This window comes from Prionailurus bengalensis, chromosome D3, assembly GCF_016509475.1.
Source record: "Prionailurus bengalensis isolate Pbe53 chromosome D3, Fcat_Pben_1.1_paternal_pri, whole genome shotgun sequence".
NCBI lineage: Eukaryota > Metazoa > Chordata > Mammalia > Carnivora > Felidae > Prionailurus > Prionailurus bengalensis.
Genome location: NC_057356.1, coordinates 24,643,025 through 24,656,159, shown reverse-complemented (window position 1 = coordinate 24,656,159; position 13,135 = coordinate 24,643,025).

The window sequence follows — 13,135 nt, the reverse complement described above, 5'->3', positions numbered from 1 at the left end:
TGTCTCGAACCTCCCCTAGGAGGTAAGTGGGAGCCAGTGCAGAAAACCGGAGGTGGGGGGCCCTGGCAACTCACAACAGGAGGAACACAGTCTCCAGTTCTGAGTGCTCACTTGTGCCGGCCTCCGCACTGTGTCCCCTCCATAGGTTATTTCTAATTCCTAAGGCAAGAGGACACAGGGTTGTGTATGTGCCCATTTTATAGAGGGACCTTAGAGGAAGGTGCGGCGCTTTAGGAAGGAGCCTGGGGAGAATTGCTTTGAAATAGGCGCCTTCGCCTGTTCAGGAAAAAGACCCAGGCAGGAAATAAACAGAACTCCCTGGGGAAGGCTCAGACTCCCCCAGCCCACCCGACCCCTCAGGCTGTGGAGTGGACCAGGGGCTGGTGGGTTTTGAATGCCCTTCCCGCTCTAGTGAGGCAATAGAGCCCAGAGAGAGTCAGTAATGTGCTTATTGGAGTCAGATCCTTGGAAAAGTTCACAAATTATCGCTGTCTGGCCCGTGACAGTTCGAACAGCTCTCCCTTTGAGAGGGAGGCCCGGACAGTCTAGAGGTGCGCGGGATCAGCCTCGAGCACGGCCGCTCACAGTCGCTTTACCTCTCTGAGCCTCGGTTTCCCCATCCGTCAAATGGGGAGAATAGCAGTTGGTTGGGTTGCCAGGGGGGCGAACCCTGCACGGAGTACTTAGCACGTAGTTAACACTCAATAAACGGCAGTGCTACCGCGTGGAGTGAGGCCCCTGCAGGGCGGGCCCGGCTCCCACAGGGCGGCCCTGAGAAGGATTGATGAGGTGCCTGTGTCACACTTTTGCTCCCTCTCAGACCCTGGCTGTGCGGTTCGAGGCTCCGAGCTTGCATCCAGACCGGAGACCAGCACACCGCCGGCTCCGAGGAGGGGCAGCAGGCCGGGCGTCCCCACCCCGGGTCCTCTGGGCCAGGCCCCAGCTGCACAGGTCCCACCCTCCCCTGGCTCCCCCCCAGCTGGGGCCCAGCCACCTCTGACATTTGCCACCAGGCCACCTGGTGAGCTCCGGGCAGGCTCCTGGGCGCCAGCTGCCCCCACCTCTGGCTCGGATGAGCTCATCTGGGTTTGGTAACTTCCAAGGCCGCCAGGAATGTTTGCTCAAATGTTCCAGGCCCGGGGAGCAGAAAGAGCAGAACGGGGCCCCCGGCCCCGCTTGTGCATGCGGAAAGCAAGCTGCTATAACTCAGACAGGCTGGCTTCACCGGGCCAAGGAGATGAACACCGCGTTTTGGAATCTATATCACCCAACAGGAGAACGCCTCTTAAATCACAGGGATTCGGGCGAGAGCAAGGGCCTCATGACACCCCGGGTATGGGGCCACGAGGGAGGGACTCTCTCCAGACACTGGACCTCCTCCTCCTGCCACCGATGTCCTGCCTACGCCTCCTTTGGAGGGATGTCAGGTGGAGGAAGCGAGGCCTGGAGGGGCTCGCCCAGCCGTGACCATGCACACGCGCACACACACTCACACGCACGCACTCTCTCACATCCACATCCCCAAGCCCTGTCGACGCGTCTCCTGGCTCCTTCCTTTCCCCGGTTCTGGCCACCACCACCCCCACCCCTACCCCCACCCCCCCCACCCCCCGCCCAACACCCGGACCGCAATCAGGATCGAAATCTGATCAGATCAGATCACACACACCCCTCCCCTGCCCCGCCCCCACCATCCCCACACCCTTAACATGCACAGTGGATCCCAGTGTTGGGCAATGACGATCAAGTTCCTCGCCACGCTCTGCCAGCCACACCTTGTTTTTGTGTTTCGCAGAATTTGCAGGTGCAATGCCCACAGCTGGGAGGCTCTTTCCCGCCCCTGCCCCCTTTCCCCCAGGTGAGGCATAGTCTCCCTCAGCTCAGCTACCGCATCCTTAGGGAAGTCTCCCCCAAAAGCTGACTTCAGAATGTTCTCTTCATCCCAGGCCTGGGTAGCGTGGCATCCGTGACGGTGGACATCCATCCAGCTTTATCTCGTGGGATCGTTCGACGAATCTCTGTCCACCCCACTCAATAGTGAGTGCCGGGCAGGGAGGGACTCTCCCTGGTTCTGGGTCCCTACTGTTTGCTGGCCCCAGGTAGGGACTGCTCAACATACATTTGCTGAATGAATGAATGAATGAATGAAGACGTTGTGCCATCCAGAGAAAGTGGCAAGGTTGGGGGTCCAGAACATTTCTAAAACTCAATAGATTAAGCCCAACGGTTTTGCCAACCAGCAAGGGCCCTTGCGGTTCAGTCTTCCTTGTTCAGTCCCTCCGGCTCTGGGGCCTTCCCCTGGTCTCATTGTTACTTGTCTTTCTGGGCCCGGCAAACTCCTATTCATCCTGCAAGACCCCACTTCATGGGAGGGTTGTGACCGATTGATACGTTTAAAAATCCATCTGGGGGTGGGGGTGTGCCTGGGTGGCTCAGTCACTTAAGCATCTGACTCTTGATTTCAGCTTAGGTCAAGATCCCAAGGTCGTGGGATTGAGCCCTGTGTCGGCCTCCACACTGAGTATAGAGCCTGCTTAAGATTCTCTCTCTCTCTCTCTCTCTCTCTCTCTCCCCCCTGCCCCTCTCTCCCCCTTGTGCGCTCACTCTCTCTTTCTAAAAAATTAAAAATTAGAAAAAAGAATGGGCTGGAGGTCACCAGGAGCTGGGGTAGGGGGCAGTGGGGAGTCACCATTTTATGGGTACAAAGTTTCTGTTCGGAGTGATGAAAAGGTTCTAGAAATGAGCAGTGGTGATAGTTGCACAACATTGTGAATATACTTAATGTCTCTGAACCTTACACTTATAAACGGTTAACATGGTAACTGTACATTATGTATGTTAATAATAAACAATCATAAAAGCCTTAAACTACCCAGGTAAGTACCCAAGTAAGATTTATCTGGTGAAACTTTTGTTTCATTTGTGTGTTTATTACTGTATTTGTATAAAATATGTTTCTTACTTTGGGTCAACATCAAGTAATTTTGAAAAACACTGCCTTTAAGGCAGGTGGGGCACGGATCCTCAGAAGCCTGCCCTGACCTTGGGGACAGTGACCAGCTCCCCGCTGTCTGTTCTCAGGCCCTTTTGCACCGAGTCTCAGCGCTCAGCAAGCATCCCTGTGGTCCAGCCTCACGTGTCTCTGTCGGTCACCAGAACTGGAGCACAAGCTCATGAGGGCCCAGGCCTGTGTCACATTTATCTCCATGCCCTCAAGACGCCAGGCTAGGTGCCGACACTTGACCAAGATATAGGTGAGGCCAACAGTCCGAAGTCGGGATTCACCCTGACTTCAGGTCCCAGCCCCACGGCTGTTACGCTGTGTGAGCTTGGGTGAGTCACCGCCTCTCTGGGCATTTAGCATCTACTGTGGGCCTGCCTTTTGTACGGCTCTGTTCTAGGCTCTGGAGAAACAATACTGAATAAGACTGACAAGATCCCACCCCTCGCAGAGCTGACCCCTTTGAGACCAGATTTGTGATATTTCATAAACCATCTTTTTCCTTCCTTCCTTCCTTCCTTCTTTCCTTCCTTCCTCCCACCCTTCCTTCCTTTCCTTCCTCCCTTTCTCCCTCCGTCCCTTCCTTCCCTCTTCTCTCTCTTCCTTCTTTCTTTCTTCCTTCCTTCCTTCCTTTGTCCCTCCCTCCCTCCTTCCTTCCTTCCTCCCTCCTTCCCTCCCTCTCTCCCTCCCTCCCTTTCTTCCTCCTTCTGTCCCTTCCTTCCTTCTTCCCTTCCTTCCTTCCTTCGTCCCCCCCTCACTCCCTCCCTCCCTCCTTTCCTTCTTTCTTTCCTGCCTCCCTCCCTCTCTCCCTCCCTTCCTCTCTTCCTTCTTTCCTTCCTTCCTTCCATCCTTCCTTCCTTCCTTCCTCCATTCCTGCTTCCTTCTTCCCTCCCTCCCCAAGGGTCTCACTGCTCACCCTTGTGTCATGTCACCAGCGGGAGGAAAACCATCTTCCAGCAGCTGCTAGATGGGTAGTGACCCCGTGCAGTAACGTCATAGGGCTCCCATAACAAAGCACCGCAAACTGGGTGGCTTCAAACAACAGGAATGTATTCTCTCAGAGTCCTGGAGGATAAAAGTCCAAAATCAAGGTGTTGGAGGGCCGTGCCCCCTCCAAAGGCTCTAGGGGAGGGTCCTTCCTTGCCTCTTCCAGCTTCTGTGGCCACCAGCCATGCTTGGCCTTCCCTCTAGTCTCTGCCTCCATCCCCACGTGGCCTCCTCCTCCTGTGTCTCTGTATCCAAATTTCCCTTTCCTTGTCCTACAAGGACACCGGTCATACTGAAGGTAGGGCCCACCCTAATCCAGACTTGATGACGTCTGCAAGTAAGACCCTGCCTCCAAATAAGGTCACACCCACAAGCTCTGGGTGGACCTGAATTTTGGGGGTACACTATGCAACTCAGTACATTCTGGGTCTTTTAAATCAACTAGAATGCTTTCCAGGGACTTTTCCAAGATACACGGGGTAAAACCCATGGATAAGAATTGTCCAGACTCAGCGTGTGTTATCCAATTAGGTGTTAAAATATATTTTATTAGATATATCAGAAAGCATTTCGGGGGGGGGCATCTGGGTGGCTCAGTGGGTTAAGCGTCCAACTTCAGCTCAGGTCATGATCTTGCGGTTCATGAGTTCAAGCCCTGCGTCGGGCTCTGCTGACAATGCAGAGCCTGCTTGGGATCATCTCTCTCTTACCCTCCCCTGTTCTTTCTCTAAACGAACAAACACATAAATAATAGCATTTCATTCTATTATAGTCAATCCACATTTCATCTCATGTGACATGTAATAGGTTCAGCCAGTAATTAACAACAACAACAAAATTTTTTTAAAAGAAGCTAGCTGCCGACCCATTGGGTTTGAGCAACATACACATTAGCTTGTCCTCTAGGCAGAGGAAGAGTTTGATAGTGATTCTCCTCATAGTCTTTAATTACGGGACAGGTTCCCCCAAACAGTTAATAATTATTTCCTAAAATGGAATTATTTTTATAATTATGTTATTATGACAAGTATTTTATAACAATTATATCATTATAATAACGATTTTATAATAATTTTATTAAAAACGTATACTCTATTTCTGTTACTTTGGTCAACTGTATGCCACTGATAACTGTAATGATAACTCAAAATCAGATAACAGAAAAAACAAAATATTTTAACCCTTAATGCTTCATAGTCAACAGAAAATGAGACAAATATTTTGAAATGTTAAAAATCTGCGTGCAGGGGCACCTGGGTGGCTCAGTGGGTTGAGCATCCAACTCCTGATATCGGCTCCTGTCATGATCCCAAGGTCATGGGATCAAGCCCTGAGTTGGGCTCTGCACTGAACCTGGAACCTGCTTGGGATTCTCTCTCCCGCTCTCTGCCCCTCCCCCACTCGTGCTTTCTTTCTCCCTCTCTCTCAAAAACAATAAATAAATTCAAATAAACATAAACAAATAAACAAACAAATAGATCATCTGTGTGCAGGGGCATCTGAGTGGCTCAATCGGTAAGCGTCCAACTCTCGATTTTGGCTCAGGTCATATCTCATGGTGTGGGGGTTCAGGCCCTCATTAGGCTCTGTGCTGACAGCTGGGAGCCTGCTTAGGATTCTCTCTCTCCCTCTCTCTGCCCCCTCCCCCACTTGTGCTCTGTCTTTCTCTCTCTCTCGCTCTCAAATAAAAAATAAATAAATAAAAATAATAACTAAATAATCTGTGTGTAGTAGTTTGGCCTGGAGACAACAGTGAGGACTGAGTCTGGGTGGTGACAGTAATATTTCTACAGTAATATTTCATGGGCTAACCCACTGAGATCCTGGTCATGTTTCTGGACCCTTCTGCTTCTGCCAAGACGTGGCACAGTGAGGAAGATCCAGTTTAGAGTCGAGAGGCCCTCCGGGGATCAGCCAGCAAGTTCAAAACCAGTCTCCACCCTGGGCTAGAACCAGCTTTCCTGACCCTCGCTTGTGAAATTCCTTAGACCCAGGAAATCAGAACCCCTCCCTCAACCCCCAGAAGGACTAACGTCTGCACAACTCCTCCAACCAAAGACAGCTACTTGAGAAGGCCTTGTAGCTCTGCGGAGTCGAATTTCGCCCTGGAGGCACCCAGAGCTCGGAGGTGAATTCCACAGTCTCCCGGAGAACCCAGGCTGGAGCCCAAGAAAGGGCTCCGCTCTCCTGCACATCTCGAAGCTGACGCATCTCCACCACACCTCAGAGGCCCAGGGAAGCCTCAGCCCCCCAGGCGCAGACATTTGGGTGCCTCCTGGCAGTTTGAGGAGCGAGTGAAGGCGAGACGGTGAGCCCTGCTCACGCTGCTTCACGGCAATACGTTTCAGTAACAACAGACCCTTCAACTTGGTTTGACAAGCCCCCTACCCCCAGACCTCTCTGGGGGCCGCATTTCTAAGACGAGTTCCGGACAGAACCCCACACCCACCCTGACCTCCGGCCATTTGGGAAACCACCCAGAGGGGCTCGACACTTTTTCAACCCCTTTTTCAATCCCTCTAAAGGAAATCTCATTCCCATGAAGCAGTCATTCCCTGTACCGTCTTCCCCCGGCCTCTGGTAACCGCCAGGCTGTGTGTTCTGTCTCTCCCGACTTGCCTGTTCTGGATATTTCATGTCGACGGGACCGTACAACATATGAGCTCTGCGCGAGGCTTGCTTCACGCAGCGTAAGGTCTTTGAGGTTCATTCAGGTGTCCGTACCTCATCCCTTTTCATGACTGAAGAATATTCCATTGCACGGATAGACCACGTGTTGTGTGTTCATTCGTCCATTGACGGACACTTGGGTTATTTCTACCTTTTGGTTGCTGTGGATGGTACTTCGGCAGACAGCTGTGCTCATCAAGTTGCTTCTCGTCGAAGCAACCGACTGGGTGCCAGGCGTGGTAACGGGCATCGGGAAAGCAACAGGGAAAAAGCTAGGAACATGGTTGTTCCCTTGAGCTCTGGGTCTGTGCCACACAGCATGAGATGACGAGGTGTGTGAAATTATAAAGCGGATCTCCTGCTGGACAGTTCCTCGTTTGGTTCTGCAGCTCCTGGCACATAGTAGGAGCTCAATCAATATTAGTTGAGTGAATGAACAAATGAATGAATGAACGAACCAATGTTTTTGTCCAACTCACTACTGGATCCCCAGTGCCTGGAACAGGCACAAACATACAGTATTCCACGTATGTTTGCTAAATGATTGGACCCAAAACCCAGTGTCTGGTCCCACCGAGAAGCATGGGGCTTAAGTTCAGATCATAGTTCAAATCCCAGCTGTGCCATTCACATGTCGGGTGGCCTTGGCCAAGTCCTTCGCCTCCTCCTCATCCGGAAAGCTGGGCTGGAGCTCTTGCCCCTCCTGAGGCTGCTGTGATGGATCACCACGGCCGGGCCACTTCAGGGAAGGGATTGTTGGCCCCTGCAAGGGTAAGGCCCTGCTGTATCACGTATCTGCTGGCCCTTCCTGCCCTGACAAAAGGCCCAATTTAACCCAGCGGCAGTCACCACTACCACGGCGGGAGCACAATACGGCAGGTTTGTGGCCGGCGGCCGCCGATCAGATTTCGAGTAATATCCCCACCAGACTGCCCAGGCCAGCAGACAAAGGCCTCTTTGTTGCAAATATACTTTTTAAATCCCTAAAGATGTTAGAAGGGGAGATCACACTGCGAAAACGCTGCAGAAATTGTGTAAGGAATGTATTTCGAATGCGAGGGTGTTCATTCGAATGGAATCTGCCCTGTGCTTTTTTGGGAACAAGATTAGCTCAGGGCAGACGTGGGCCTTGGACCCGGGCTGGGAAGTCTCTAAGGTGAAATAATCCTAACAGCCATCAGCACAGCGGTGCCAGCTGTGATTCACGGAACCTTTAACAGGTGCCAGCCGCCTACGCATGTTACTTCCATCCCTCAGCTCTTAGAGAGAGTTCGACTGGCAGTACCATTCTGTGGATGGGAAAACCAAGGTGGAGGGACGTGTTGGCCCACGTGACACAGCCGGGCTTGAACGGGGTCTCTGGGACCTTCTAAGCTATTTCCAGCCCCCTCCACATCCTGTTGACGGTCACAGATGTGGAATACATCCCCACCTCTGAGCTTTAAACCCCACCGGTCATCCGCGAGGACTTCTGACACCTGCTCGGCCCCTCACACACCTTATTCCTTCCAGTTCACACATGAGCACCTCTCCTGATGACCGTCTCACCTCCTCCGAGGCAATTCCGCTGGCTCCAGACCATGCCTCCTCTGAGTTCTTAATCGAGGGCCGTGACGGTTCTTCAAGGCTGCGTCGTGCCCTAACACACACAGACACCTCAGGACTCCTCAGCACCAGGAGAGCGCTGTGGAGGACAGCTTGGATTCGAGTCGGAAACACCAGCTCTACCTTGAGCTTCACAGGCTGCGTGGCTGAGAGGTTAAAAGTAGATTCCTGCTCCTCAGTAAGTTCAACTTTAGAATTGCCAGATGACCTGGCAAGCCCACTCCTCGGTAGATACCCGAGGATATGAAAAAAACAGATATTTGGGGGCGCCTGGGTGGCTCCGTCGGTTAAGGTCCCGACTCTGGATTTTGGCTCAGGTCGTGATCTCGCGGTTTGCGGGATCGAGCCCCGAATCGGGCTCTGTGCCGACCATGCGGAGGCTGCTTGGGATTCTCTCTCTTCCTCTCTCTGCCCCGCCCCCCGAATAAATAAACTTTAAAAAAACACAGATGTCTGTTCCAACAAAAACTTAAGACACGAATGTACATAACAACGCTATTCCTAACAGCTGAAAGGTGGGGGGCAAAACCCAGCGTCCGCCAACGGACAAAGGCATAAACAAAATGTGGTGAATTCGTGTCATCGAGTATCATTCAGCAGTGAAAAGAGAGCGAGCGACAGACACACGCTACAGTATGGAGGAGCCCTGAAAACATTCCGCTAAACGGAAAGCCAGACACAAAAGGTCACATATTGTTACAATTCCGTGGCCGCGAAACATCCAGAATAGGCGGACCCATGGACACAGCGAGCAGATTAGTGGTTTGCCAGGTGCTCAGAGGAGAGGGGAGGGGGGCAGTTCCTGCTAATGGGTCCAGGGTCTTCTTTTGGGGTGACGTAAACATTTTGGAACTACCCCGGAGGTGGTGGTTATACAACAGTGTATATGTACTAAACGCCAATGAATGATACATTTTAGCATGGTTAAAACGGTGGGTTTTAGGTTACGGGAATGTCACCACAATAAAAAAAAAAAAAAATTGATGTCATCTCTCTGTGCCTCCGTGTCCCCTCCCTTCACACGGCTCTTTTGAGAACACGGCCAAATGGCGCATTTAAGGAGCTTCATACCCCATAAACAATAGCGGCCACTCTTTTTATTTTATTTTAGTCCCCAAACACCACTCTTCCGCCCCTGTGCCGAGATTCGGAGGGGAGGGGGCTTGGCAGAAGTCACACAATTAGGCAGGGGCTGTGGCAGGACTCTAATCCAGCTCGGTCCGGTCCTCAGCTTATGTTTTTTTAATTTTTAGAAAAGGGTTATTTATTTTTGAGAAGGAGACAGAGCACGAGTGGGGGAGAGGCAGAGAGAGAGGGAGACACAGAATCGGAAGCAGGCTCCGGGCTCCAAGCTGTCAGCACAGAGCCTGATGCGGGGCTCGAACTCACGGACCGCGAGATCGTGACCTGAGCCGAAATCAAGAGTCAGAGGCTTAACTGACTGAGCCACCCAGCGCCCCGCTCCCTGCTCTTTTAAAACTGGCCAGCAGCCTCTGTCCCAAGCTGGGATCAGTCTCAGGTGTGGACACTGGTTATCGTTTGGATTTTAGCCGTAAAAAGCTTTGGGCCAGTCTCTTCCCCTCTCTGGGGCTGACGTCAGTCTCCCCCTCTTTACAAAAGGTGAGTTTGGGTGACACCCAGCTTACCTGTCTTTGCGGTGCTGTCCCCTCTGCCCAAAATTCTCTCCTCATCCCTGTTCGCCAGCCGATGGCTCTGCCTTACCTGTTACACACCACCTGAACCTCACCTCCCGGGGGAAGCCCCGATGTTACATGTCTCCGTGCTCCCTCAGGGGACACATCACAGTCCCCATTGTCCATGTGGCTGAAGGACACGTCTGCCTTGGTGGCTGCCGCAGCCCCGACGGAAGTGCCCAGACAGCGTGCAAGTTAACGAGGAGGCGTAAGTGTCCGCATTCGTTTATTGACCTTCACTGGTGCCCCAGAATCTGTGCTGCCCCAAGTTCAACCTGTAGCCTCCTTGGTTAAGTTAAACATAGAGTCGTGCCTACGACCCAGCGAGCGCGCGCCTACATATAGGCCCCAAAGAACTGAAAACAGGTGCTCCAGCAAAAACGCGTACCCAAGTGCTCAGAGGAAGGAACACAACGTCCCTCGACAGATGAACGGACACAGCGTGGTCTATCCGCACAGCGGAATATTACTCAGCCTTAAAAAGGAATGAAGTAGAAACACATGTTACCGCCTGGATGAAGCCTGACATCATTACGCGTCCGTGAAAGGAGCGAGTCACAAAAGACCGCGTGTTGCGCGATTCCGCTTGTGTGGGGTGGTCCAGAGCAGGCAAATCTATAGAAACAGAGAATATAGATTAGTGGTTGCCGGGAGCTCGGGGAGGAAGGGAGGAAGGAGTGACTGTTATAAGGGATTCAAGGTTTCCTTTGGATGTGAAAATGTTCCAGAACTAGTTAGAAGTGAGGGTTGCATAGGGGTGACCGGGGGGTGGCTCAGTCAGTTGCGTGTCTGACTTCGGCTCCGGTCATGATCTCGCAGCTCGTGAGTTCGAGCCTTACGTCGGGCTCTGTGCTGACAGCTCGGAGCCCGGAGCGTGCTTGGGATTCTGTGTCTCCCTGCTCTCTGCCCCTCCCCCACTCACACTCTGTCTCTCTCCTTTTCTCGAAAATAAACATTAAAAAATTAAAAAAAAAAAAAGAAGCAAGGGTTGCACAGCTTCGTAAATATACTCAACGCCACTGAATCGTTCCCTTTAAAGTGGTCGAGGGGCACCTGGGTGGCTCTGTCGGCTCAAGTCATGATCTCCTGGTTTGTGAGTTCGAGCCTCGCATCAGGCTCTGGGCTGACAGCCTAGAGCCTGCTTCAGATTCTGTGTCTCCCTTTCTCTCTGTGTCCCTCCCCCACTGGTCGTCTGTCTCTCAAAAATGAATAAATTAAAAAAAAATTTAATGGCCAAAATTATCATTTTATATGTACTTTACCACAATTAAAAAAGAAAAAAAGCACTTAGGGGCGCCTGGGTGGTGCAGTTGGTTCAGCGTCTGGCTCGTGATCTCGGCTCAGGTCATGAGCTCACAGTCCGTGAGTTCAAGCCCCGCATCCGGCTCTGCGCTGATGGTGCGGAAACTGCTCGGAATCCTGTCTCTCCTTCTCTCTGTTCTTCCCCTGCCGTGCACTCACTCGCTCGCTTGTTCTCGCTCGCTCTCAAAATAAACAAATAAACTTAAAAAAAAGAAAAGAAACACTTGCATATCACTCCCCTTTCAGGCAAGAGGTGGCGTGGGGGACGGAAAAGAGCATCAGAGGACACAGATCGGAGCTGAGCTCTTGCGCAACATGCTGGGCGCCCTTGGGCAGGCCGGCGAACCTCTCTGAGCATCTTTGTCCTTCTTCATGTTGCTCTCGGCCCCGCAGACCTCACAGGGCTCAGGGGAAGCTCAGGCAGGAGACCGCATAATGTTTCACATTGTGGTCATTGTATTGTGACCATGAGAGCAAAACAGAGCTCCGTGCAGACAGTTGACCCCCGTTAGGTTGGTCAAGCCTTCTTCCTTTTTCCAAAGGGTGCTATTTCACCTTGTGTCCACAAAATCCCTGGAAAGAAGGGAGGCCAGAGGTGAGGGGTGTTCTCTGTGTGTGACCTGCCGGGGGGTCTGCTTTCGAGAACGTGCCCTATGGGTGCACACACGAGGGGAGCCTTCTGGAGCCTGCCCGTGCCGGTAAATGCCCCCCTGTCTCACTGGCAATGTGTCTTGGTAAGTAAGGGGAGGGGTGGCAGGCCCGGGGCACCTGCTGGCTCAGTGTGTCCCTTCCCACCTGCAGACTTTGCACATACTGTTCCCCGTGCCTGCAACCTTCTTCCACTGTGTTAGCTTCCTGTTACTGCTGTAACAAACTGCTACAGGCCTCATGGCTTAAAATGACGCACATATATTACTTTCCGGTTCTGGAGGTCAGGGTCCCACTAGGCTAAAATTAAGGCATTTCTTTCTGGAGGCTGGAGGCGAGATCTGGGTTCTGGGCTCTTTCAGCTTCTAGAGGCCTTCTTCCCTCACCTTTGGAGCCAGTAACGCTGCATGTCTCTGGCCCTCTTTCCGTAGTCACATCTCCCTCTGAACGGCCAGAAAGATGCTCTGCTTTGAGGGGCCCATGTGATTACAGCGTCCTTACCAACTACCCCCAGATAAACAGGGATAATCTCCCGTCTAGAGATTCTTAAACTTAATCGCATCTGCAAAGTCCCTTGTGCCACGCGAGGAAACATAGTCACGGGTTTTGGGGCTTAGAACTTGCATATCTTGGGGAGCCATTATTCTGTCTATGATGACTGCTTCCTCTTACCTTGACCTCTCCCACTCATTCAGTGATTTATTGAGTACATTTGGGGTGCCACCGTACTGGGGAACACAGTGGCGACCAGGACAAACGCAGCCTCTGCCAAATGGACCTCCCAGACTGGTGGGTCTCAGTATGGACGATCACTGCCTCCAGGAAGCCCTCCCTAACTATCCAAGGGCCTCCTAGGCCTCTGTGCTCCCCCTAGCCCAGTACCATCATCTTGTAAAGTCAAGAGCCCATCTCTTCAACTGGATTCCTTAAGGTCAGGGAGTGTGCCTCATTCACTTCCGTATTGCCAGGGCCCCCGTCTGGCGCAGAGCGGGCACTGAGGACACATGAGTTGAATGGGCTTCATCCCGGCTTCACTGCTTCCGGGCTGTGTGATCTTGGACAATCCCTTTGCCTCTCTCAGCCCAGTTTTGCCATTTCTAAAGTGGCTATACACAGCAGCACCTGGCTTCAGGCGCTGTTGCAAGAATTAAACCAGACGAGGTTCATCCTGCACACAGTAGGTGTTCAACAGTTTCTTTGTGTCGTTGTCTTGTGCCACGGAGGCGGA